Source organism: Callorhinchus milii, unplaced genomic scaffold (assembly GCF_018977255.1).
Source record: "Callorhinchus milii isolate IMCB2004 unplaced genomic scaffold, IMCB_Cmil_1.0 Scaffold4, whole genome shotgun sequence".
NCBI classification, from domain to species: domain Eukaryota; kingdom Metazoa; phylum Chordata; class Chondrichthyes; order Chimaeriformes; family Callorhinchidae; genus Callorhinchus; species Callorhinchus milii.
In genome coordinates, this window is record NW_024704745.1 from 14,447,388 (window position 1) to 14,470,840 (window position 23,453).

General features: G+C 43.7%; 1 protein-coding gene across 1 annotated transcript in view; it reads left to right on the forward strand.

Moving 5' to 3' along the window:
• The first annotated feature begins 4,595 nt into the window (after positions 1–4,595).
• The window catches only part of dgkh (diacylglycerol kinase, eta), a 166,746-nt gene continuing 147,888 nt past the window's right edge, over positions 4,596–23,453 (forward strand). The window contains exon 1 of the mRNA XM_042334347.1: positions 4,596–4,704. The gene's annotated coding sequence lies outside the window, so the exon portion shown is untranslated. The remainder of the gene's footprint in view (positions 4,705–23,453) is intronic.

The following is a 23,453-nucleotide window of genomic DNA, read 5'->3' on the forward strand; positions in this document are numbered from 1 at the left end:
GACTCAGTTTTTGTCTGTCACCTTGCGGGTGTCTATCCCTCACTATGCCTCATTCATATATGTCTCTCACTCTATCTATGTCTTTTTCATTTTTAGTTAGTGTGCATCTCTTTCTGAGCCTCACTCATCCTGCTGTCTCTCCCTCTCACACACAAACTCTTGAGTTTATGTATTTCTCACTTTCTGCATACGAGTCACGTTTGGGTCTCTGGTCTCTCATATGCTGAATTTCAATTATAAACACGTAATAAAAAATTTAACATTTAGAACCAGCTAAATCCCCTCTATCATTTCTGATAGTATGCATCTTTTTCCTACTCTTCGTCTGTTTATGTATCTGCTGCTACCTCTTTACGTGTGTCTATCTCTAATACTATTTGTGTGTGTCTGGACATGCCCCGTCTTTCGCTAGTTGTGTGTGTGTGTGTGTGTCTGTCTGCTTCCTCTAAATCTGTGAATCTCTAGATCTGTGTGCGTCTGTCTGTATCTATGTGCTTACGTGTATGTCTTACTGTTTTTCTATGTGTGTCTGCCTGTCTGTGCATCTGTCTAAATGGGTCTTTCTGCCCATCTGTGCATCCCTCTATGTGGGTCTGCCTATCTGTGTGTCTCCATCTACGTGCCCATCTGCCTAACTACGTCCACCTATATGTATCCTATATAGGTGCAACTGTGTGCCTATGTAAGTGTAACTGCGTATCTACGTGCAACTATCTGCTATGTTCATCTGTCAATCTGTGTGTGTGTTTGTCCATCTATGTAGGTCTGTGTGCCTATTTACCTGTGGTCACCTGTCTATCTACGTCAGTACATTGCTCTATCTATGTGCCTCCCATCGGTCCATCAATGTACGTCCAGCTGTCCATCTATGCTTGTCCACCTGTCTTTCTACGTCTACCTCAGGCCGCTGAAACTCTTGTTCATGCCTTCATCACCTCCAGGCTCGACTATGCAAATGCCCTGCTTGTCTGCCTTCCAAACTCCTCTCTCCACAGGCTCCAGATAATCCAGAACTCTGCAGCCCGTGTCCTCTCCCGCATCAAACTCCGTGACCCCATCACCCCCACTCTCGCCCGACTCCACTGGCTCCCTATCCCTCAGAGGATCCAGTTCAAAATCCTGGTCCTCACCTACAAAGCCCTCCATGGCCTCACCCCACCCTACCTCTGTGACCTCCTAACCCCCTACCAACCCACCCGTTCCCTCCACTCAGCCGGCTCTGGCCTGCTCCACGTCCCCCGACCCACCTGTCTGACCATTGGCGGGAGAGCCTTCAGCCACTCTGCGCCCAATTTCTGGAATTCCATCCCCCTCCTTAGCTTCCTTTCAAATCCTGCCCTCAAGACCCTCCTCTTTAACCATGCCATCGGCCACCCCCATTCCCCTCCCCTCCCAATCCCAGCTCAGGTCTGAAATGCTGTACTCTGTCCAGCGCTTGGGACATCCTCCCAACGTGAAAGACGCTATACAAATGTAATGTTGTTGTTGTATCTGCATAACTACACGTGATCGTCTATCTACGCAGGTCCGCTTGCCTCGCTATGTGCAACTATCAGTCTATTTTTGTGTCCATCTTTCTGTTAGTCCAGTCTATAGATTTATGAAGTCCAAGAGGTAGAATTATGGTAAAATGGGAAAATAACTTCAGGGAGGGAGGGCTCTGCCCTCCAGACTTGTCATTGAGCACTTAAAAGATGGGAGTCAGCTTCATGGTATGCTTATTTGCCAAAGCCCATCCTATGAGCATCTGGATTTAGCAGTTGATATTGAATAAGCCTGGTACACGGCATCAGACGTGGACCTCTGGAACACCAAGTTGGCAGGCACATCACACATTGTCCTGTATAAGTCGTCCCATCATACTGAAGCCAGATGTCCATCGAAAAGCCAATGAGGAATCTGAGGCTTGGGATGACCTCAGATGGAAGGCACAGCCTGGAATCCAAATTTGTCAACACAATCTTATGTATCCAGGGGCTTGGTAGACACCTTGATTGGTGAGCTTTGGGTGACATTAAACTGAGATTGCGTCTATATCTCCTGCTCTGGTGTACATTAAAGTTCCCATGGCACTATTTGAAAAAGGGAGTTTTAATAATAATAATTTTCCCCAATGTCAGCCAAAAATTTCCCAGATAAAATTGGTGGCTGTTTGTTGGACATTGCTGTCTGCAAATTGTCTGCCTTGTTCACCTAAAAAAGTAGTCACTACACTTTACAGTAAATCCTGTGAAGTGCTTTGACATATTTTGATGATGTTCTGATGTGCTGTATCAAATGTAAGAATATTAGTTAAATCTCTGTGTGTGCACTTGTCTTTTTCACTATGTGGTGTCGGGTCTCCCTGCCAATAAATATCTGTGTGTGTTTATGTACGTCTCTCTCTCACTACGTCTTTATATCTCATTGTACCCCCATCTCTCACTGTAGCTCTGTTGTTCTTTCCGTGTTTCCATTTTTTCTGTGGCTCTATTTCTCTTTCTCTCCATCTGTGTGTGTCTTTCTCGTTCTGCATTTGTGTGTCTCTTCTTGTCTCCATCTATATCTTCTTTCTCTCTCTTTGACTTTGTGTAAGTCTCTGTAATTATGCATCGCTTTGTTTGTGTGTCTGTCTGTCTCTCCCTCCCTCTCTCCGGTCTCTCCGTCTGTCTCCGTCCCTCCGTCTCTGCCTCTCCCTGTCTGTCTTCGACTCTCCATCTCTTCCAATCTGTCACCCTTCCTTCCGTCTGTCACCGTTCCGTCCGTCTTCCCATCTCTGTCTGTCACCTTTCCGTCTCCGTTTGTCTCCCTTCCCTGTATCACCCTTCCCTGTCTGTCCCCGTTTGTCCACTCTCCGTCTGTCCCCGTTTGTCCCCTCTCCCTGTGTCCCCCCCTCTCCTGTGTCCCCCCCTCTCCCCCTCTCCCCCCTTCCCCTCCGCTCCCCCTCTCCCTGCCTGTCCCCCTCTCCCTGCCTGTCCCCTCCCTGTCCCCCTCTCCCTGCCTGTGTCCCCCTCTCCCTGCCTGTCCCCCTCTCCCTGTCTCCCTGTCCCCCTCTCCGTGTCCCCCTCTCCCTGCCTGTTCCCCCCTGTCCCCCCTCTCCCTGCCTGTACCCCTCTCCGTTTCCCCCTCTCCCTCCCTGTCCCCCTCTCCGTGTCCCCCTCTCCCTGCCTGTCCCCCCTCTCCCTGCCTGTGTCCCCCTCTCCTCCTGTCCCCCTCTCCTGTGTCCCCCTCTCCCTCCCTGTCCCCCCCTCTCCCTCCCTGTCCCCCACTCCCTGTCCCCCTCTCCCTGTCCCCCCTCTCCCTGTCCCCCCTCCTCCCTGTCCCCCCCCTCCCTGTCCCCCCTCTCCCTGTCCCCCTCTCCCTTGTCCCCCTCCTCCCTGTGTCCCCTCCCCTGTCCCCCCTCCCTGTCCCCTCTCCCTGTCCCCTCTCCCTGTCCCCCTCTCCCTGTGTCCCCTCTCCTGCCTGTCCCCCCCCCCCCCCTCTCCCTGTGTCCCCCTCTCCCTGTCCCCCCTCTCCCTGCCTGTCCCCCTCTCCCTCCCTGACCCCCTCTCCCTGTGTCCCCCTCTCCCTGTGTCCCCCCCTCCCTCTCCCTGCCCTGTGTCCCCCTCTCCCTGTCCCCCCTCTCCCTGCCTGTGTCCCCCCTCTCCCTGCCTGTCCCCCCTCTCCCTGTGTCCCCCTCTCCCTCCCTGTCCCCCCTCTCCCTGTGTCCCCCTCTCCCTGTCCCCTCTCCCCTGTGTCCCCCTCTCCTCCCTGTCCCCCCTCTCCCTGTCCCCCCTCTCCCTGTGTCCCCTCTCCCTGTCCCCTCTCCCTTGTCCCCTCTCCCTGTGTCCCCCTCTCCCTCCTGTCCCCCTCTCCCTGCCTGTGTCCCCCTCTCCTGCCTGTCCCCCCTCTCCCTGCCTGTGTCCCCCTCTCCCTGTCCCCCCTCTCCCTGCCTGTGTCCCCCCTCTCCCTGTCCCCCCTCTCCCTGCCTGTGTCCCCCTCTCCTGCCTGTGTCCCCCCTCTCCCTGCCTGTGTCCCCCTCTCCCTGCCTGTGTCCCCCTCTCCCTGCCTGTGTCCCCCTCGTCCCTCTCCCTGCCTGTGTCCCCCTCTCCCTGCCTGTGTCCCCCCTCTCCCTGCCTGTGTCCCCCCTCTCCCTGCCTGTCCCCCTCTCCCTGCTGTGTCCCCCTCTCCCTGTCCCCCTCCCTGTCCCCTCTCCCTGTGTCCCCCTCTCCCTGTGTCCCCCTCTCCCTGTCCCCCTCTCCCTGTCCCCCCTCCCTGTGACCCCTCTCCCTGTGTCCCCCCTCCCTGTGTCCCCCCCTCTCCCTCCCTGTCCCCCTCTCCCTGCCTGTCCCCCCTCTCCCTGTCCCCCCTCTCCCTGTGTCCCCCCTCTCCCTGTCCCCCCTCTCCCTGCCTGTCCCCCCTGTCTGACTGTCTGTGACCCGGGCCCCGGGCAGGAAGATGGCGGCGGGGCCGGGAGGCGGAGCGCCGCACTGGGCTGGTGCTGAGAGGAGAGTGCCGGGCCCTGCCCCTGACGCTCGGTGTCTTGTGTTCCCTCAGGAGGAGAAGGCCGGGGGCGGCATGCCGGGGCCGGGGCCGGGGCCTGGGCCTGGGCCTGGGCCTGGGCCGGGGCCGGGGGCTGCCCAGCCGCACGGGGCCGGGGACGAGTCCTCAGACAGCGACGGGGAACACGAGGGGCCGCAGAAACTCATCAGGAAAGTGTCCACCTCGGGGCAGATCAGGAGCAAGGTAAGAGCCCGCGCCCTGCCCTGCCAGCCCAGCCCTGCCCTGCCAGCCCTGCCCCGCACTGCCCTGCCAGCCCCGCCCCGCCGGCCCGGCCCGGCCCGCACTCTCCTCTCCTCTCCTGGCTGCTGCCGGCCCGTCGCTATGGGCGTTGCCAGGGAGCGAAGCGCCCGGCAACAGGCGCTGCCCCCGGGGGGGCGGAGCCACAGCGCCACCCGAGAGAGAGAGTGACGTGACGTGTGTGGCACCACCACTGCCGTGCACCCCCTCCCCTCCCCTCTCCTCTCCCCCCCTCCCTCCCCTCATTCGCGGCACATCTCAAGACCGTCCTCTTCGATCGTGCCCTCAGTCACCCTCCTTACCCGCCCCGAAACCCCCTCCTCCCCCCCACTCGCCACACTCCCCCCCCCCCCCGCCCGCCACACTCCCCCCCCGCCCGCCACACTCCCCCCCGCCCGCCCGCCACACTCCCCCCCCCCCGCCCCGCCACACTCCCCCCCCCCGCCCGCCACACTCCCCCCCCCACCACACTCCCCCCCCCCCGCCCGCCACACTCCCTCCCCCCCCGCCCGCCACACTCCCCCCCCCCGCCCGCCACACTCCCCCCCCCGCCTGCCACACTGCCCCCCCCACCGCCCGCCACACTTCCCCCCCACCACACTACCCCCCCCGCCCGCCACACTCCCCCCCCCCCCCCCCCACACTCACCCTACCCCTCCCACCACACTCCCCTCCCGTCACACTCCCCTCCCGTCACACTCCCCTCCCGTCACACTCCCCTCCCCCACACTCCCCTCCCCCTACACTCCCCTCCCACCACACTCCCCACTCCGGTCCAAACCCCTGGTTGTCCAGGGACATCCTCCCGATGGGAAAGGCACTCTACAAATGTCATGTTGTATTGATGTGCCAGGCTACCACTGCACCACTACTGCTACGCGCTGCCCTGCCTATACTACTGCCCAGCTGAGCAATGGTCCTTCCTGCTTTTTCTCTTAAGTCGCTCCGGTTCTCTCTCCATCCGTTACTTTCTGTGTCAATCGACAGTGCAAAGAAAACACAGTTTTCACTGTGTGTGTGAGTGTTTTGGGGGAGGGGAGGGTAATAGGTAGGCACAGTGGGCACACACCACATGTTTGATTTGTTGTCGAAACCAACCAACAGCGTTTGCCCCATTCGCTGCATTGCAGGTGCAAACAAATGAATGTCACCTACCCCATGAGGTGAAATCTTAAGGCTTTCTTGTGCATCTTTAAAGCCTCAGGGTGCAAGAGGATGATTTACTGGCAGCAGGACTCTCAACATGGGATTGAATGACCCCCTAAAGGGGCAGCTATCTTTGGTTAATTTGTCAAACAGACCACATTTTGCTTGTTACAAACACAGAACTATGAACAGAAGTCGCTGGGAACGCTCAGCAGGTCAAGCAGCATCTATGGAGAAAGGAAAGTGAGTCAACGTTTCAGGTCCACGACCCTTCGTCAGAGTTCTCTGAGTTCTGACGAAGGGTCGTGGACCCGAAACGTTGACTCACTTTCTCCATAGATGCTGCCTGACCTGCTGAGTGTTCCCAGCGACTTCTGTTTTTGTTTCAGATTTGCAACATCTGCAGAATTTCGCATTTTGTTTCTACAGAACTATGAATCCGTTTTGAAACTGATTATTGGGTCACTTACACATTGAAGTCATTTGATGAAATATGAACCACCCCTTCTCCAAGCCCAAACAAAACAACAGTCCCATTATACTTTTGAAGAAATTGAAGACGGCTTCTCTTTCACATGGTTCATATCTCAATGACTGTTAGGAGGGTCTGTCTTTGATCTGTGTTGTAATGTGGAATCTATGTTTAACTAGTAGGGTAATAGTGCTGCTGTTTCTGGCCTTAAGGCCTTTTTTTTTGGTCACCCGGGTATGACGTGTGGCAAATCCATCGCCATAGATAAGACTAAACCAGACCGAGAGTTCCACATAACCATGCCATCTACGTGTGGAATTTTCCTTATGTCTGGAATGGAGCCCAGATGTCTGTCCATAGGGGGCTCTTACCTAATCCCGAGAGATTATTAGACCCAGGTTGGCAAGAGCCAAGGTTTCAGGACCCCACAGAGTATGCTGGGGGTACTGTTTGGAGTTTAAACCAGTAGAAACTGCATAGTTTGCAATTGGGAATACTGTCTGGCAAACTTCCTGCTGCTTGTCTAGCTAGGACTGCTCAAAGCATTAAGCTAGTACTTCAAGACTCTGTAATAACAGATCAGGCAACCTAGCTTGTCAGCAGGCAATGGAAGGGCAAACAAGTCACTGAGAGCTGGTATTCTTCTTACTTGGCTGCTGTTAACCCTGCAAGACAAAGTCCTACCCGGGAGAGTGGTCTTAACTGGAAAAACAGTGGAAAGCTTGCCAGACGTTGTTGTCAGTGGCCAGCTCTCTAGGTTTAGCTGGTTAACCCAGCAGTATCCAATCGCACACTGTGGAGACCCCAAGCCTTGGCTCTCAACAAAATGTGCCTGTCCTCTCCAGGATGAAGTAAGTTCCTGCAGGGAGAGAGGGACACTCCATTGCAGACAATTGAAAATGAAATTTCCATGTGTAGGTGGCATAGATATATGGAACTCTTACTCTGGTTTGGATACTCTTAAGCATGGTGATAGATTTCCATGTGTCGGATACCATTCTGACTGAAAACAATAATGACTTGAAATAGGTCAGAGAGTAAATAAAAACTGTTACATAGGTTGTTTTTGAATATTGCAACTTTGCAAAATCTTACAATAACATACAATAACAAGATAAATTTGTCAAGTAGAGTTGATGAGAGAGATACAATCATAGACTATATCAGTGCTGTGATATAGAAAGTTAAAGTAGCAATTAAGTCGATTGAGCAAGTGAAAAGTGTCAGATATGTTAAGTTTTATTGAAGCTCTGCGATGATTGCCTTAGAAATTATTTAAATTGTGTCTTCAGTATCAAATTGAAAATCTGCACAAAACCAAGCTTTAATTTTCAGGGACATGACTTGTGCCTGGAACAAAAGATTTCAGCAATTCCACTTTGCAAGTTAAAGCAGATCATCTTTTTCTAAATTAAAGATGCTGCCTTGTCAGACTGTTTTGAATGTCTTTAGCAATTTTTGCTATGTATAATTTTCCTATGTAGTAAATTGACATTTTACTTTGCAGTGTGCTAAATAAGAATATACAGTGTTTGAAATTCAAATCTTAATGAATGTGTTGTTTTCTTTACAACATCCTCCTGAAGCAAACAGGAAAAGTCTCCTGTGTGGTGTAGATACTGTTAAAAGCTGCTGTTCCCATAGTTTGCACTGCACATTTTAGCATCATTTGCTTTGTCAATTATTGAACCTGGTGTTTGGTAGAATGAGGTGCCATTTGATCATTGTCATTGTGCGTTTGGATAAACTGACGTTCGTGTTAAACTGGAAAAGTCTGCATCAGATCATATCCTTGGCCCTTCCTTTTTCTCTTCAATATATTACATTTTAAGTGCTCAGAGAAGCTACCCGGAATGCTTTACAAATTCAAGTTGTTATTTTGTCTTTTTTTAAAAAAAATTGCAATGGCAGTTTGATTATTTTTAGTTCTAATGAAAATATGTCTCAGTCAGTTATATTAGTCGTTCACTGCTGTTAAAGTAGAGTCAAAACTGTGGTCTTGTGTTGTGGTTTAAGGGCAATATTGCAAAGCTCAATTGAACAATAAATGAATACCGAGGTTTTGCAAATTTATAGTTAATAACCTGCAATGGTTATTTACTTCAAGCTGCCTATTCAAAATGTATTTGTCTTTAACTACAGTATATGGTTGGATTTGATAGTTCAAATCTTATCTTAAAAAAAGCCTATTTTTTAAAAGCTAAGCCTTAGTTTTAGTGAATATTCCTGTAATAACAAGAGTCTTACATAAGGTTTGATAGTTTTAAGGTTTCAGAAGAAATGGTATTCTTCACTAATTGTTAATATGAAAACTAAAATCTTTATACAATGTAAAGTTTCTCGTTTGAATTTTACACCAGAAATATATAAGCAGCATGTATATAAAATAGCAATAGCAGAAAATAATCACTGAGTAAGATTGATTTTTAAAGATTTTTGCAAGGGAGGGGACGGATATCTGGCCATTATTCAGTCTTTGAAGTCCTTATTGAATTGGTGTGAAGAAGCTGAATTTTATTCATTAGTTTGTACCTGAATCAATTCTGCACAGCTATGTGCATTGATTCTACTCTCAATGGACTATTTTAAAGTCTACTGTAAATATGGAACCCAATATAAAAAAATTGATGTATGAAAATTAAACCCCAAAGCACTAGTGGCATCATTTGTTGTGCTATATGTAGGGATTTTCGGTTCATCCAGTGCAATGTTTCTTTTATTGCAGCAGTTGTGGGGAAATGTTCTGTTAACAGCCAATAGTGAATATTATGTTCAGGAATAGAACATTTACTTCATCATTTTCACATGCATTTCATGCTGAACTGTGTTGACCACCAAAAAACTCACTCCTAGTACCTGCCATCCACTTAGTGAAGGCTCAATCCTGTGTTTGTTGGTACCAACTTGTGACTATTCTCCTTAGGGGGGAGGTGAGCAGGGTCTCCTTGGAGCTAAACCGGCTCCAAGGTGACTTATTTTTCAACAGAATGTCAGAATTGAGCCCACCTTCTGTGGTGATTTTGGTAGTTCAGTTCCTGACCCAGGGGTGTCAAATCCCACACCTGTGAACTCACTCACTTAGCTTTTCTTCACCTCCGCAATATTGTATGCCTCTGCCTCAGCTTGTGCTTTGGGACGTCCTCCCAAAATGAATGATGCTATATAAATGTATATTGTATTGTAAAACTATAGATAAGCATTCCCTAACACAGATTTGGACTCATCATCATAATAATAATAATAATAATAATAATAATCCTTGCCTTTGATATAGCACTTTTCACGTTTTCTAGATTTACATTTACATATTTTATATTTATATTTTTATTTATATTTATATTTATATTTATATTTATATTTATATTTTATTTTATATACTTTATATATTTATATTGGCATTTATTTACAAATATACTGTAAAGTGAATTGACTGTATAGTTGTGAGCAAACCATGGCAGCCAATTGGGCACAGCAGTGTCCCACAAACAGTTGTGGATTGAAGTGACCAATTTATTATTGTTTTTTTTCTTGAGGGTTTATTATCAAACGTGTGGAGTAAGGAAACTTGGCCAAGGTTTCGCCCTGCCAGGAATCGAACCTACGTCTCTCGCTTGCAAGGCAAGTGCCCTAACCACTGAGCTACAGAAGTGCTGCATAGCCAATTAAGTTGCTATTTTAGTCAATAACGTAAATAGTAAGTTTAAAGGATATTCACATATAATTGTTCCTCCAAACACCCTTTAATACAGTATAACTGGAGAGGATACACAATGCTTTTCACTTAGTGAACCAAAGTTTCAATAAAATGCAAGGATGCAAAATCGCCTTTCCCTTTCCTTTCATTTTTAATGTATATCAATGCTACTTCCTTTACATTAACTGCTAACCCATTGTGTCAAAAAGCATCTGTTTATGTTATCTTTATTGAGGCCATAAATATGTAATCACTGTTTTACACAGTGCCGAGTTAACTGGTGATGAATTGTAATATCTTCACAGGGGAGCATGTGTAATTCTTTCTTCTTTTGTTACTGAAGTGAGAACTGAGCTCCGTGGGGCATGCATTGCCCGGTTATAGCCATGTTGTCCTCTCAGTGGGTCCCACTCCTGACATCCTGATCTGCCTGACCAATCCTTTCCTTTCCTGGTTCCCAAATCGCTTGCCATTTCCTGATCGGGTGTCATTCTCAGTGAATGTTAAACTTCTGAGCTTGCTGCCAAACAAAACACTCGGTATAAATTTAGATCTTCGTTTTGAATCCACAGCATTCAACAGCAGTTTTCTTCTGGTTTAACTTTACTTATGCTTGAAGCTTTTTTAATGTTGCTTGTCTCACAACTCGCTTATTTGAAATAGGCTGAAGTTCTGTTTGGCCCAGCTGCAGTATTTTTCCCAGTACATGGCAAAGCCTTCAGCTTCAAGTAGGGAACTTTATTTAATGTTGTTTTCCTATATTTCTATTTCCACTTGTGTTTCTACCATCTTCGTATTGTCTTTGTTTCTATGTTATTTTTGTTGTTCTATTCGCAAGTCTTGTTTTACTACTCTTTCCTAATGTATTGCTTTATTTGAGTTTTATTTTTTTTCATCTGATCTCTGTCTTTGTCTCTCGGTGTCCAGGGCCCCAGCTGTTGTCACCAGCGTTGCAGTTCATTTGCTGCCAGAAGCATTGAACTCCAGGCATGTCTCTTCCAATGGTGGTCTCTCATGGGATCACAGGACTTCTCCTTCCTTGTTGCTTGTCAGTAGTAGATAAATCTCAATGCTTCAGCCGTCATCAGCTGCTATCATAGTACTTTTTTTATATTAAAACAAGAAGTTCCTCCCTTATTCTTCAACACCTCTGGGTTGACACTGACTATGAACAGAGCGATTCCTAACATTAGCGAGGGGGTTGTCTGTGGCTAAGCTCACATCGTATGGTTCCTTTCTGAAATCCCTGGAGGGTTTTTTTTAGAATTAATTGTCCGCCTGTCACACTAAGGTCAATTCAAATAGTTAGGGCCCATGTGGGCTGGCAATGCATTAAATTGCTACACAGCTGCATTAAGTGAGAGAATTAGATAGCTAACATTCAAATTAATCAATTTTTCTATATGTGATGAACGTGTGGATGAGAGTCTCGGCGGCCTGTAGTAAGAGAAAATGGAAGATGAAAAAACAATGAAAACTTTAAAAAGGTCAATTCAACAGAAAAGAAAACATTTCCTGGAAAATTCCTCTTTGATTCCCAAGGGCAGTCAAGTGAGTTCCAGGAGAGGATTGAGCCACCACCAACACGCAAATGATTGCTAAATATCTGCTTTCCCCTGTTACACTGCAGATGACATCAAATGGCAGATCAGAATCCCAGAGAAGACCTCTAGTCTGGAGCGCATGGTGACTTATATACTTTGTTGTCATGTTGTCGATTCCATACAGGATCTTATAGACCTCAACAAGATCACTCCTCACCCTCCTCTGCTCCAATGTTAACAAATCCAGTTTCTCAATCAAGTCTTTCACTGTAGGAATGCCCTTTAAAAGGTGTCTGATATACAATCCCATGGCAGGGATATAAATTTAGTCCAGCACTGTGACAAATAATTAAAGTAATAATTACTTGGCTTTTGAACTGTAGGGATTAAGTGTAGGACACACTACCAGCCTCCAGGTGATGAACATTAGAGGCTGTCATAAGACTGGATTTGTTTCATAGTCTGGTTCCTCAAACAAATGACATAAAGTAACCTGTCACATTGGGTAACAAACAGTTACATTGATTAAGTCCAAGAAAAATACGACTCTGTTTTATGTTTGAAAAAGATACATTGCACAGTTTTGTTTTGTTCTTGCTGAAAATAAGGTTTAAGTAACCTAATATTTTAAGTAGTAATGTTTAAACAAAAGATCTATGTTTTTCTCTCTAGGTAATTCAGCCGAATGCTTCACCAGACTTTGATTTTTTTGATTTATATGCTTTCAGCCACCTGTCCTGTTAGCGCTTGATTTACTGGAGCTGTAGATCTGTTGAACCTTTCACCGTTGGCTGCCTTGTGTTTTTTTTCATAAAATAAGAAAAATGCTTTGGACATTACCTTATGTAATGTGTGTGCTTTGTGATGTGATCAGTTTAGGATAGGGTTTCACTGCAGCAGGTAGGGTATAGTGTACTAATGAAGTGACAGCTCACATACTATTTTATTGCTGGCTTGCTTTGAGACCTTGTGTAGACTTAGTGGGTCGAATGACCTCCTTCTGCCCTGTAAATTTCTATGTTTCTACTTTTAGATTGCTGCTCCGTATTTTTCTAAATATGTGGTCCACCTGACTTAGTCATTCTAACACAAAATCCTGTATAAATTGACACAGGTAAATCATCATAATCCAATTGGAAGAGGCCTTTTTCAAAAAAAAATTCTCCCCCTCCCGAAGGTAGGGAAGGAATTCTGCTGGGGTTCGCTTTGATTGGGAGTTTTCATCTAATGATGGGAATATGCAGATAATAATATTAATAATAATAATCCTTGCATTTGATACAGCGCCTTATCATGTCATTGAGATGTCTCAAAGGGCTTCACAGAATATACCGTAAGTGAATTGACTGTATATTTGTGGGTGAAACACAGCAGTCAATTGCACACAGCAATGTTCCACAAACAGTCATGGATTGAGTGACCAAATTATTATTAATATTATTATTGATCCTTCAGCTCTGTCTCTTTTCTTATTCTGAATGATAATTTTTCCATCTCTCTTCATTTGCATTGATCGTTTGTTCTCTTTTCTTGTTCTCAGTGAACTTTTCTTCTCTCCCTCTCTCTCTCTCCACCAGCCCCCACCCCCACCCCCCCCCCCCCCCCCCCCCCCCACCACTCCATCTCCCTCCGGTCTCAATGGTCACTATTCCTTTACTCTCTCTCTCCCCCTTGCTCTCCATGATTTTTTTTCTTGCCCTTACTCAAATGCTAGGCTGTCATTCAGGTTCATTGATTCCACTCCTCCTGTTGCCTTGAAGAGCTTATCATTTCCCTGTGTCTCGCAGCAAGAGGTGAGCTTCACGCAGCAGTGGTGCTAGTTTCAATGTAGAGCTCCCTGACATTTAGCCCTGGTGCCAAATAGCATTCGCTCTCATACACACACACATTAATTTGCTCGCTGTCACCATGAGAAGGATAACAGGGAAGCAACAAGGTTTTCAAGTGATAGGTTGAGATGGACCAAATGTACACAAACACACAAGCATCAGTCTAAAAGTTAACCGTTTAGAATTATGTGGAAGCCTGTTTTGTCTTCAAATCCGCCCACTCCTCTGCACCCCCCTACCTCTGACCTCTCTCCTCAAAACAGTGCCCGTTGCCTTAGTTCCTCCAGGTCTGGCCTCCTCCTCATCCCCCGAGTCCTCCGTTCTACCCTCAGCAGCCGTGCCTTCAGCCACTATGCCCCGAGGATCTGGAATTCGCTTCCTCACTCCCTTCGCCTCGCCCCCAACTCCTCCCATGTCTCCTTGATGTGATCAGGCACTATATGAAATACAAAGATTATTATTATAACTTAAGTGGGGTAGTGGCACCAGACCCTGTGTGTCCAAAATAATGGTGTAGAGGCTGGGCCATGAGCCTCAGATGCTTTTTCCTATTTCTGCTACCCTTATTTTGGTTGGAATGATTAGGAATCGAAAGTTGTAAATTTTTTGCATGTGCACTACTGCTGCTGATGTCCCGTGTTCAGTGCACATACAGAAAGGCACTGCATCCTGGCTCCAGCGCTGAGGCTTTTCATACTGGTAGCAGAACTAAAGCAACACTGTGGATGCTCAACCCCAACCAGGAGAAAACACTTTGCTTGATTGCACCCCGGCCACTCAAGCCAAGATTCAGTCTCTGATCGATGCACCGTGGCCATTTTAGGGGAGGGGGTAGCCGGGTGTCTAACAAATGCAGAAACTCATCACCATGCTTAAGAGTATTCAAACCAAACTGAGAATTCCAGGCATCCCACCTACACACAGAAATCTCAGAGATAGATTGTTAGAATATGGCTGTAGTGTGTACTTTCTATGGAATACACTGTAGATTCTCACCAACCTTACCTTGACAGAACCTCCCAGTCCTGTGAACTCCAGCATCCAACAGTACCATGGGAGCACCACCAGTCACCCACCATACTGACTTGACATTTATTGCTGTTCCTTTTTCGTCGCTGGGTCAAAATTCTGAAACTTCTTACCCAGCACAGTCGTGGAAGCAGCATTGCCACAGGGCCTACAACAGCTTAAAGAGGAGGTCCACCATCATCTCCTTTTCAAGGAAGATAGGGATGGGCAATAATATATATTGGACCATATGAGATTTAAATCAGAGAGTGGGATAATACAGCACCAGGAAATTCTGCTTCTTTTTATTATGGGGTTGCCTCTGTGGGCAAATTCATAGTGACATGATAAAGGACTTTTAATATGAATGCAAATTCATATTACCAGGACTCTCGTGCAGTACTTGGGTTACTGATGTATGGTTTTGTCGTCTATGCACACTAGCCAAACCTCACTTCAGCAGCTGGTTAATGGGCCAAATCCTCACGTTTACAAATGTTAATTTGCTAATTATTCGTTTAAATGCATGTTTTTAATCTAATAATTAATTAACAATACAATTCTAACCTGTGTAAATGCCACAGTTATGAATTCTTTGAATTATTGTATTTTATTTGTCTCTCTAAATTAGTTCTCCCCATTATTAGAGAATACTTATTTTCAAATGAAGGTACTGCATTTCTTCCACTCGTAGCAGCATGAACTCACTAGTTTAGAAGGCCATAGATGCAGAGTTGTTTAGCATTAATTGTGGTACATTTTGCTAATAATGTGATGAAAAGGAAGCTCAGGCATAAGCTTTTCCCTTCGGTAGCAAGCTACTGTAAATTATTTTAGTTTATTAAACCCACGCATCTTGTTGACTAAGAGTGAATCTCAAAATTTAATTTCACCACGATATCTATTTAATAGCTTCTCAGTGAAAGGTCAACTACTGTGCTATTTTAAGTTAGTCCAATTGATGACCATCTTTCATGTGTCAGAGGCTTGTTCCATGAGTTATTAATGGTTTACATGAAAACAAGAACCAATGTGATGCAAAGTATTTTGTACAACATGACGTAGAAACCATTTGGGTCCAAAACTACTGACATTTTATGAAATACAAGTGTAAAATGCATTGAGACACAAATTTAATAACTGATCGTTTTCTGTATGTGTTATGCCATGCACCCAGTGGAGGATTAATGTCAGGCAACAGACTGTGCTGATGGTAACCTCAGCTATGGTAAATCTATAATTACTGCATCATTATTCACCCAATAATTCTGCAATTTAATCTCATGGTTTAAGTTCAGTGAGTCTACCCTTCACTTCACTGCAGACTCCACTCCACATGAAGCTCTTGAAGGAAGATAAACACATCTGTTTGAGTGAAACAAAGCTGTCTGTAGTGGAGTGTAAAATGTTCTCTGTAAATTTAAACCATGAGGTTAATATTGTAGATGTATTGGATGAGGAATACTGCAGAAACATCTGACATAAAACAATAGCCATAGAAACAAATGTACAGCATAGTGGAATGTTTGTTGTTGCATGTGTACAATAATATTTGTGTTGGATTGTGTTGCAAGACTGTGTCACTCGGGTTTCTGGTGTCATTCTAAACTACAAAAGTCTCAGTGCAATCGTTAGGGCTGCTTGATGGTGTCATGGCCTGCAACTCACTCCAGCACATCTCTAAAATCTCTAAAGTATTTCCTGTATTACGATAGGATTTCAGCAATAAAGCTACTCAGAGACTAAGGTACTCAAATATACCATATTTATCACTTTAATATTAAGTCAAGTCAACTAAATTGAACAAAAATCTCTTGCCAGTTTCCTGTTATTCTCTCCTGAAGACCTTTTTTTCCTAATATGAATCCTGTTTCGTGAGCGGATCACTGCTCCTGTACCTAATAATAATCCTTAGATTTGATATAGTGCTTTTCATGTTGTGAGGATGTCTCAAAGTGCTTCACAGGATTTATTGCAAGGTGTATTTTGCAGGTGGAGAGATATGTTCATTCATAAATACACACATTCACTTATGATTTAAAGTTCATCCTGTGTAGAGCTTAGGGATGTTCTCCTGATGTGAAAGGTGGTGTATCAAATGTAAGGATTGCTATTATTATAAAAAGGCTAAAAGCCCATCTGATGATGGTGGGGCAGATAGGGCAGGGGACATGAAGCAGGCTGGTCCAATTACTTAAGTATTCCCACCTTCACCCCATATACCTTGGTATTTTTCTCTCGAGCATTTGATGTATTCTAATCAATTCTACATTTGTCACACTTTTACAGAACTGTGATGTTTTTAGTCTGTGTAAAGAGTCTGTACAGCATGAATGTCCTAACCCGTAATTTTATGTTAAATTAATAGAGGACGATGCTTCGGTGCGTGAGCACGCATCTTTTGTGATATTCTCCAGGGGTGACTGCATTGTTTGCCTTCTGTGTGCATATCTGCAGGGGTGCAGTGACATTTCTCAAAGTAGGTGTTTCCATAGTAACAGCTGGCGATATGTAGTCGCAGTTGGCTTCTCAGGAGAGATAGCAGTATTTTGTTTCAAACTGAACTTGCAGCAAAGACATTTTAGGGAGAAACAAGGCCCCTTCTGTACTTAACAATATTTGTGAATGATCAATGCAACGAAGAAGAGAACATTTTTAAAGAAAAACAAATTAACACTCATTTATTTCATTGTGTGCTTGTAACTTGTCGTTACATATTATGACAGTCATCTTGGCCAAACTGGTGTATTTACAACAAATGGGATCACCAGCATAGCAGTTCAAAACAGAGTAGTTCAATTAAACTGTTCCTCCTTAAGAGCTTATGAGCTGAAATTCCGTCAACATTACAGTAGTATTTGTTTGGGGAAATATGCAATTATAATGTTGAAATTCCATTAAGCTGCCAACATTGTCAAAGTCTCCTCCGTTTATTGATTGTCAGAGGCTTTAAGTAAAACAAGAGAGTCTTAACCAATGAAGGCACAAAACTGTACTTTGTATGGAATTGCATTGTCAATCTTACACAGGACGGTTGGTGAAAAATATTACATTTTTCCCACTTTGGGGGCTGGCAGAGCACCAGGATTAATTGTATAAAATGAGCCATTCAAAAAGTTCACCAGGAAACAAAGGGAGAAGGCCACCAACTGCATGAGAAGTGCTCTCACCATTATTCCCAAAACAAGCAGACAGATGTGAAGATACCAATAATGAGAGTGTGATTTGCCGAGCGGAAAGATGGAAAAACAGCCAGGAAAGCCTTTTGATCACTCGCTGATAAGAGCCCACTCTCACTGCCATTTTAGGAGCAGCACTGGCTAACTTTCAACAGGAACGTCTTAAATACATCCTTCAAATCGTATATGCCAAAACATTAGTCTGATTTCTGAATGTCTTATCATATTTAATAATGAACGACCACACTACCTATTTTTATTTCCAGAATTTGTAAGAGTCATGTTAAAGAATAAATGGAAGAGTGGGATTAGATTGGTTCATTTCGAGAAAATCACCAGTGCCCACTTAATCACCAACAAATACACAGTCAGTACACTTCACAGGAAATCCCCTGAAGCGCTTTGAGACATCTCAATGATGTGATAGGTGCTATATCAAATCAAGGATTATTATTAATATTATAATTGATTGGCTGAATTGGTAGCACCATTATCTCTGAGTCAGCAGGTTAGGGGATTTAAGCCCCATGTCCAATTCTAGTACAATTTGCATGGTCACACTTCTGCTTTCTGTTGTTGACTGGCACAGGAAGTGATACTTATTATTCCTGCAGTGACCCAACAACCCAGAAGTGCTATCCAATAGCTATTTCGGAATATGCCTCATTATAAAAGGGATCTGAATGTACCACTACATTATAATAAGGCTATCTTGTATCAATTATAGCTAACTAAATATGTCGGAGGTGGATTCCCCCAAAACATTTCTCAATGTCCATGGCCTTGAAGACACAAAGCGATTTCATCTTCTGTCTCGTGGCATTTAACTCCTGGTTAATGTTTTTTTTAACGAAGCAAAAACTCATTCCTGCTAACTGGTTGTCAAAAAGCGGCGAACTGGAAATCAAATGTGTGATCTGACTTCATGGGCATTCAGAATTCAGAATCAGTTCACCTTCGGCTCACATCTGGGTAAATTCCCAATCAGTATGTTACCTTCTAAATTTAAAATGTTTGTTAGAGCCTAGTGGGATCCTCATTATTTCTCTCTTCGCTCATTTACATTACATCCCTGAGTCACTGTTCCAAATATGTCTACTGTCCATCACTGTCATCTTTGATGTGATGTGGTGATGATTGTTATTCTAGCCCTTGGATTGGCCTCTAACCTACTTTGTTGTTGAATATTTATTTGCAGGGTTGATCCGCTGAGGAGGGGTAAAATCTGCGCTCTCCCCAGTCCACGATTTATTTTCTATCACTCAGATCCAGGGCCTTAAGCGTTTTGACTTTATAAATGCTCTGAAAAGGAAGTTATTTTCTTTTTGTTCTGTAAAATGCACAGTATACATTATTACCAAGCTAGCAATGTGGTAATTGAGTTATCTGGCACTGCAAAAAGGTGCCAACTTGCATCAAATGGAGTAATTTCCAATATACATTCTAAATATCACGATACCAGTATGAAGCTTTTTTAGCCTAAGATCCAAAAGGTCATTAAATCTCTGACTTTTCAGCTAAAGCTACCGTTCCATTACACTTCATAAAACCCTATGACCCAACAGTCAATAAAAAATGCAATCTTCTAAATCTACAATTGGCTGCTTAAGACTTCGACCACAAGGAACTTGAAAGGCCAATATTGTCAGGGGTATTGGTTCACATACAGCAGTTTCAGAACGTTAAATGCGCCAGCAGAAATGAAAGCTCTTGATAGTGATACTGACATTTTCAAGACCCACATTTCAAAAGTTTTTCTACAAATATTGTTTCTCCTCGAAAGATTACAAGATGGTATGACCCACAACTCTGCTGCTGTCTTGAGGAACTGCAAACAGGACAATGTTTACTATATCCAACTTCAAGATAATATAGTACTGTACCTCTTTGTGACAGACACTACCCTACAAACAAGAGATAATGTGCTTCGAATGACTTCTTAAAATCTATTGCTATATCGTGCCACTTCCACAAAACACCAAGGTTAAAGCTTAATATTATTTAACAAGTTAGTTACCAATTTATACTCCCGGTTTACAGAAATGCAAAGGATAAATCACACATTCCCTAATTTAGTATAACGTGTAGGGAAATGTACACTAAAATAAAAGCATCTGATTCTTATTCTGTATAGTTTCAGCTGGTTTGGAAACGTTTAATTCAGGAAAAAAGGTATTTCGAAAGCCGTCGCAATTTAGAGACTGGATTTAAAAAAAAACGATGGCCATTTTGTGAAATACTAGATGCATTGCAGTTTTATTTACTGCTGAAGTGGATTGTGTACCAAGAGTCTGGGTTGCTACTGGTGACTTTTCCCCTAGTATTGTTGTTCTTTAAGCCCTTATACTGTAGTATGATAAATGTACGGTGTATTTTAGTGGTGACATATCTCTCTGAACGAGTTTAAGGAACCAGCCAGATCTGAACATGTAAAAGCACCAACTCAGCATTTGTTTATTTGAACCATTTTCTCCTTAAACATTTCAATTTGAATATCCTTACAATCTGATCTAGTAACAAAATTGATCCTGGATGACTTTTAATGTTTTGACAGTTTTCTTCCTTTTTCTTCCACCTCCTTTGCTGAAGACACTGACTCACGCTGGGTTCCATTTTCACAGGCAAAGGTCATTCTTCAAGTGTGAAGTGAGTGTTAGAGACTATTTGACAGCATTTTCTCAATATTCACACTGAGAAACGAAAGTCACTGGATAGAGATTATTAACAACATGGCCTATTTTCCCCCATTTAGCATAGGGATGCAAAAGCCAATTGCAGATCCCTCATCTGCTTCCCCAGATGAGATTACTCAACCTGACAGGAGTTGAAACTTCAACTTTGTGATCTATATGGCTTAGTGCTATACCAAGCAGGATGGCTATTCACTATGACATTGGGAAAGTATGCTCTGTCTATTTCTCTCTGATTCTCTCTATGTAAATGCAAGTTGTTGTTGTTCATTCGACACATCCGTGCACCGACTTGTTTTGTTACTGTGCAACCCTGCGCCTGAGGGCTTTTGACTTTCCTTAGATAAAGCGTTCCGAGGCGCTATCCTACGTACCCTATGTAAATACACGTTGTTGTTCTTGATTTGCATTTTTAAACAGATTTAAAGCAGAGAATTACCATCTTCTCCGCCTATAATAATAATAATAATCCTTGCATTTGATATAGCGCTTTTCACGTCAGGAGGACGTCCCAAAGCGCTTCACAGAACACACTGTAAAGTGAATTGACTGTATATTTGTGGGCGAACGCGGCAGCCAATTGCGCACAGCAATGTCCCACAAACAGTCGTAGATTGAAAATGACCAATTTAATTATTGTTTTTGGTTTTTTGGAGGGATTATTATTAGGCTCTGTGTGGAATAAGGAAACTTGCCCAAGGTTTCGCCCTGCCTGGAATTGAACTCAGGTCTCTCACTTGCAAAGCAAGTGCTCTAACCACTGAGCTACAGGACTCCACTAGTGACAGAGTCCTTTAATGCACAACAACTTCACTTCTGTAAGGGCATTTTGTACTGTTACCGGACAAGACATTGCCAAGCCAGTATTGTAAAGTGCCTTGGGAGGTGAAAGGCGCTATGTAAGTACCTATATATCATTGTATTGTAAGACTTCACATGATTCCTGAGCAACTGAAAGTTTTGGTATATTTTTTGGTTTCAAAAAGTTTCTGGATTTTCGTTTTTTTACATATTTGTGCTTGAGCAGACAGAAATAGATAAGGATGGGCTGTTTTGAAAGTTTTGCAGATCGTATATCTGACGAGTTAAGAGAAAGTGATTCTTGCTTATTAACTTAACATCTGTCCACAGAGCAGTGAAAAAAGCTTCCAGAACAAACTACAGCAGAAAACATTTATATTAAGAAGTGGAAAAGCCTATTAGATCAGTTGCCGACCTGCACTCTGTAGCTCTTAGTTTTTAATGTAATTGAATATTTACCTTTTATTGAGTGCACTGTGATTTCATTGAATTAAAGCAGCTCTTGCACAGGGCACTTTACAACAAAACATGTACGTATGTATTCACCTGCTTCATTCCTTCTTTTAAAGATTAGAGACTGACGTATGAATCTGGTTATTAGAAACCTGTAATTAATTTGTTAGCTTTATAATCGTCTTTTCCTGATCCACTCTCATCTTTGTAATGTGACTTTAATGAGCCAGACCTCAGTGTCTGCAGTAGACAGGAACCAATGTCTTTTCTCATCTCTTTTGTATATGACAGGAGGGACAAGCGACATAAAGCAAATGCTCTCCAGAAGGCTTCATTAATAGGTTGCTTCTGTTCTTAAGAGTATCTGTTTGCAAGATACAATATTGTAGCATGTGTTTTCCATCATTGTTTCACAATGTTTGCTGCCGAAATGTAATTATAGCTACCTTCTAAATGTTTACAGCAGATGTAAAGTGCTAGCAAGTAAATAAGTTCACAATTTGAGTCAGCTAAGCAGTTAAGAATTTGTTTTAGATAGGTGCACGAGTTGGGAATGCACAGTAACTGCTTTAGGAAAGGAGAAAAAATGAGTAGAAATGAACCTTGAAAACCAAATTGACTTAGGTCACAGTTTCAGCTCTTGCATGTCTCAAAGTACTGGTACAGAGTGATAATCTTGCCAAGCAAATAGAATTTCTCTGCTACTATTCTGACTACTTTAAAACGAGGAATGTATGTGTCTCAGGTACGATTTATTACCGGCACAGTCACTAATAATAGGTTTCTGCTTCAGTCTGTTTGCCAGTTCAATGGGTGTGCATTACATTTTTGTTGCTCATCAATCTCTCTGTTACATAATTTTATTCAGGTGTGTGGGCTGCAACTCATTTCCTGTGGTCCCTATGATGCCGTCAGCTAATACTTTACCAGTACATACTGTGGCATTGAAAAAATCCTATAATAACACAGCAATAATGCTATTCAGATGTTAGAAGTAGTTTTGTTTCTATGAGGTTAAGGTAATGCAAACGGGATGTCAACATGAAAAACTGCTAAATAAAAAGTAAGAAGTTTATAAATAATCTGCCTTAAGTGTCAGCTCCCTTCTGTGTGCCCACTCGCTTCTATATTCTAAATTTTAAGTGTTATTTCACAGCATTTCTTATCTACAGTCCACACAATCGTCCAGTCATTCAGAATCTGGTACCCACAGCTTTAAAATGTTGAGTTGAATTCACTGAAACTTGATTCTAGTGGCTATATATTGTACATAGCAATTGGGCAGTTACATCATTGGAGTGACCAGATGAAATCTCTGCCCGTTTTTCTGGGCTGACTTCATCAGTGCCAAATGCTTAGCAATATAGTTACTGAAGTCAATCATAATAATAATAATTCTTGCACTTGATACAGTGCCGTGTCACATCATTGAGATGTCTCAAAGCACTTCACAACAAATTAAAATGTTTATTTTATATCATGCACCATTTATAGTATGTAATAATTCAATCCCCCCTCTTAATTTTTTCCTAGCCCACCCTAGAAGTGCTGAAATTATGGGATAAGGTTCCAATTTTTAGAGTACATTTATAAGATGACACTAGTTAGGCATCAGGTCTCCAAATAAGTACAATCTCTGTGTGTATTAAGTACCGTACTAACCAATTGTGGTTGGCAAAGTTGCTGAAAAAGGATATTGCTCTCCAAAATGTGGAGGTAGGCATTCCAGTACAGTAACACCTTAGATTCACAAAGCTTTAGAGTGAAAGCAAATCACATCTTTAACCTCGCCTCATAACTAGTTATTAAATCTACCCAAATGTTTTCTTTTGAACTTTGGCATATTCAAGAGACTACCTGGGTTGAGGGTGTCACACAT